A 4,580-nucleotide genomic window follows, 5' to 3' on the forward strand; every position below is an offset into this window, starting at 1 on the left:
TCAATTGTAGCCAGCTACTACAGAAACTGTGGGCCCACTTTCACCAACAAAGGTAGAAGGCTTGCTAGGCTGTCATGAGGTGTCCCAATTCTCCCTGTCCCTTTTGTGGTGGTGTTAATTAATTTTTTTAACTTTATTTATTTTTGAGAGACAGAGACAGAGCATGAATGGGGGAGAAGCAGAGAGAGGGAGACACAGAATCAGAAACAGGCTCCAGGCTCTGAGCTGCCAGCACAGAGCCTGACATGGGGCTCGAACACACGAACCATGAGATCATGACCTGAGCCAAAGTTGGACGCTTTAACTGAATGAGTCACACAGTTGCCCCTGTGGTGGTGTTAATTAAGGCCAAGCAAAGTGCTAAGACTTTTAGTCTCAAATGGTGGCAACAAGCAACCCCCTCCATCCAGTGATGCCAGCAGAAACAATCTGGGGAGACTGTTCTACTTTAGTCTTGCAATACCAAGGTACCCTTCTCCCTACCTCATTTGAGTAGCATCAGAAAAGGCCTCGTAGAATAAGGACTTTTATTACCTTGTAGGTATTAAGGCCACCACTCCTGGTGCCAGTGGAGGCCATGTGAGGAACATTAAGGAAACACTTCTATTCCTCCAAGCCAGTGAGGTATCAGTGGGAGCATAATGGGTATCTAGAGCACCCACCCTGTTCAGTAGGGACCAGAATAAGTTATGTACATAATGTAATACCTAAAGTAACCATTAAAAGCTACAGAAATGGATACACTCAAAAACATCATCAATAAATAAAAAGGGAATTTAAAGAAATGCTTAACCTACTGGAAGCCAAGAAAAAGCAAACAGAAAAATGAAAAGCAGAACAAACAGAAAGAAAAATAGATGGCAGAGTTAAGCTGTAAGATATTAATGATTATGTTAAAATAAATGGTCTAAATACACCAATTAAAAGACAGAAAATGGCACATTGGATTAAGAAACATAATCCAATTATATACTGTCTACAAGAAACTCACTACAAATGTAATAGTATAGGCAGGTTGAAAGCAAGAGGATGAAAAAAATTACAACGCAAACATTAATCAAGGAGATCAGGGTGAGTATATTAATATTAGATAAAGTAAACTTCAGAGCTAAGAAAATCACCAGACATTATATAAAGTTGTCAATTCAAAAATATATAACAATCTTACATGTGTATGCATCAAAAAACCAAACAGAAATATATCTTAAGCAAAAACTGATAGAATTGAAAGAAGATATAGATAATTCCACAATTATAATCAAAGACTTCAACACTTCCTCTCAACAAGTGACAGAACAACTGGACAGAACTCTCATAAGTATATAGAACTCAACAATAACATTAAACAAGCACATCTAATTGATATTTATAGAGCACTTTATCCCCCCAAAGCAGATAACATTATTTTAAGGTTCTCATAGAAGATATACCAAGACAGATGATACTTGAGGCATAAAACAAACCTCAAAAATTTTAAAATGATTGAAATCATGCAAAATGTGTTGTCTGACCACTATGGAATTAAACTAGAAATCAAGAACAGAAGGATAACAAGAAAATCCCAGAACACTTGGAAAACAGACAACACACTTCTAAATAATCCATGGCTCAAAGAGGAACTAATAAAGGAAAAAAAAAACTTATTGAATGTAATAAAAATTAAAATTCACCATATTAAAATTTGTGGTACACCACTAAAACAGTGCTGGGAGGGAAATTTATAATGCTTAAGCAGACTTTAGAAAAGAAGAAACATTTCAAAGTAATAAGCCAAGGTTTTATCTCAAGGATCTAGAGAAAAAGAGCAAAATAATCCCAAAGGAAGCTAAAGGAAGAAAATAATAAAAATATGAAATCAATAAAATTGAAAGTGGGAAAACAATAGAGAAAAAAGTGAAAGAGCTGATTCTTTTAAAAGACCAAAAACATTTACAACTTTCTAGCAAGACTTACAAAAAAGAAGAAATAAGATACAAATATCAGGAATTAAACAGAATATCACTAAAGACTCTGCAGACATCAAGAAGATAGTAAGGGAGAATAAGAACCACTATTCAAAAATAAACTTGGAAGTGCCTGGATGTCTCAGTCAAACATCCCACTTCGGCTCAGGTCATGATCTCACAGTTCGTGGCCTGGGTTTGAGCCCACAACGGGCTCTGTGCTGACAGCTTGGAGCCTAGAGCCTGCTTCTGATTCTGTCTCTCTCTTTCTGCCTCCAGCCTACTTGCACTCTCTCTCTCTCTCTCTCTCTCAAAAAACAAAGAAATATTTAAAAAAATTAAAAAGTAAATTTGACAACTTACACAATCAATCCTTACACAATTGATCCTTACACACATTATCATGACTTAATATGAAATATGTAGTTTGAATAGCCACATAAATATTAAGGAAATTGAATTCATAAGTTAAAAACTCCCCCAAATGAAGTCTTTAGGACTAGATGGTTTTAATAGAGAATCTCACAAAGGAGTCATATCTAGGATATATAAAGAACTCTCAAATGCATCAGTTAAAAAAATAAAATGGACAAAAGACATGAAGACACAATTCACAAAATAGGACACAGATGACAAGCAAGCACATGAAAAAATATTCAACTTATTAGCCACTAGGTAAATGCTGAAAACTATAATGAGCTATTACTATATACCTATCAGAATGGTTAAATATATACTATATAAAATATATAAGCTATACACATAGTGACAACACCAAATGCTGACAAGGATGCAGAGAAACTGGATTCCTCATACATTAACAGTGAAATGTGGAATGGTTCAGCAACTCTGAAAAAACACTTGGTCAGTTTCTTAAAACAACAACAACAACAAAAACCCATTAAACTTGTGATGAGCATACAGCCCAGCAATTGTACTTAGACATTTATCTCAGAAAAAGGAAAGCATATGTTCCATTAAAAATTTGTATGTGGATATTTACAGCTCATTTATTTGTAATAGCTCCTAATTGGAAATAACACAAATGTCCCTCACAGGATGAATGGTTAAACTAATTGTGGTACAGTGATACCTTGGAATGCTACTTAGCAATAAAAAAATGGCATATTGATACAAGTAACAACCTAAATGAATCTCGAGAGAATTATACTTTGTGAAAAAAGCTGATGTCAAAACCTTACATAGTATATGATTCAATTTATATAACATTCTTGAAATTACAAAATTATAGATGGAGAACTGATTAATGATTACCAGAGATCAAGGGTGGGACTGAGGGTTAGGGAAGAGTGTGGGTGTGACTATAAAAGGACAAAATAAGGAATCCCTGTGGTGATGGAAATGTTTTGTATCTTGACCATATTAATCTCAATATCTTTGTTGTGGTATTATACAATAGTTTTGGTAGATGTTACCACTGGGGAAAATGTGTAAAGCATACACACAAGAACTCTATTATTTCTTATAGGTACATTGCATCTACAATAATCTAAAAATAAGCTAATTAAAACAAATACATGTGGAATGAGTACCATGACTAACAACCAGAAAATACTAAGTAAATTGCTTGTCACAGTAACCAACTCAATGTCTGCATAGAGAACATAGTATTTACTACACAGAGAAGATAGTTGAATAGGTTTTTTATTTCCCCATAAAAAGCTTTATTTATGGTTGGTTCACAGCTTGAGCAAGGACTCCAGGGTAGTTAAAAAGCTTCATTTAAGGAGGACATTTAAAGAGAGGTTCAGGCAGAAGCCTTGACACCAGGGGGATGCAGAGGGGCTCCTCAAAGGCTGCTGGACTCCAGAAACTCTAGTTGCATTTGAGGGTGAGCCTTTTGAATAAGTACTTGTCCAGGTGAGCCTAGGGGCCAGCCATCCTGTGATTAGTAAGGTGGTTGCCGTCTTCTTAAGGAGTTTTACCTCCTCATTCAGGAAGTGGCTCACCAGCAATTCACAGAGATCTGCGCAGGCAGAGGGATCTGTATAGGCTGAACCCAGGGCATGCAGATCCAAAAAGGCCTGGTTCAGGTTCTCCTCTAGGGCCACTCTGGTTTCCATGGCATCTAGGGTTTTACCCCGCTCCTTTAGGGATGACTGCTGCATGTCCTGGAAAAGGGCATAGCCACTGAGCTGGTTTTGAAACTTCAGAAACATTGGACCAACTCCCAGAAGTGGCTGCTGAAGAAGTGGCCTTCACTCTCCAGAGCTATAGCTTCAGGGTGAAAATAGAAGCCCAGAGATAGGTAGGTGTCATAGGCCTGCAGATGGAAGTTGACTGGGCCATTGACTGGTGGCCTCCATCCACTTCGTGGAATAATTCTGATAAACCTGGGAGCTCATGGTTGGTCAGCAATAAGGATCTCATCAAAAAATGGTATTTGTTGGTCCTGAAGGTAGGGGATGGCTGAGAAGATGGTCCTGGAGGTTGCAAGAAGGTGGAGGGTGATTGGAGGCTTGAAGAAGGGCTGTCCTCCTAGGTCTTGCTCTTTAGAAACACTGTTGAAGCAAGAGACAGATTCACATAGTGCCAGGAGCATCCCAGATAGTTTTTAATTGAAAGCCAGTCACTTCTTTAGGACAGAAGAAAATTAGAAGTTGTATGTGTTGCCCT

General features: G+C 37.4%; 1 pseudogene; it reads right to left on the bottom strand.

The window, feature by feature from the left end:
• Positions 1–3,779: 3,779 nt before the first annotated feature.
• On the bottom strand, positions 3,780–4,309 carry LOC115507813 (annotated as a pseudogene).
• Between the last annotated feature and the right edge of the window lie 271 nt (positions 4,310–4,580).

This window comes from Lynx canadensis, chromosome X, assembly GCF_007474595.2.
Source record: "Lynx canadensis isolate LIC74 chromosome X, mLynCan4.pri.v2, whole genome shotgun sequence".
NCBI classification, from domain to species: domain Eukaryota; kingdom Metazoa; phylum Chordata; class Mammalia; order Carnivora; family Felidae; genus Lynx; species Lynx canadensis.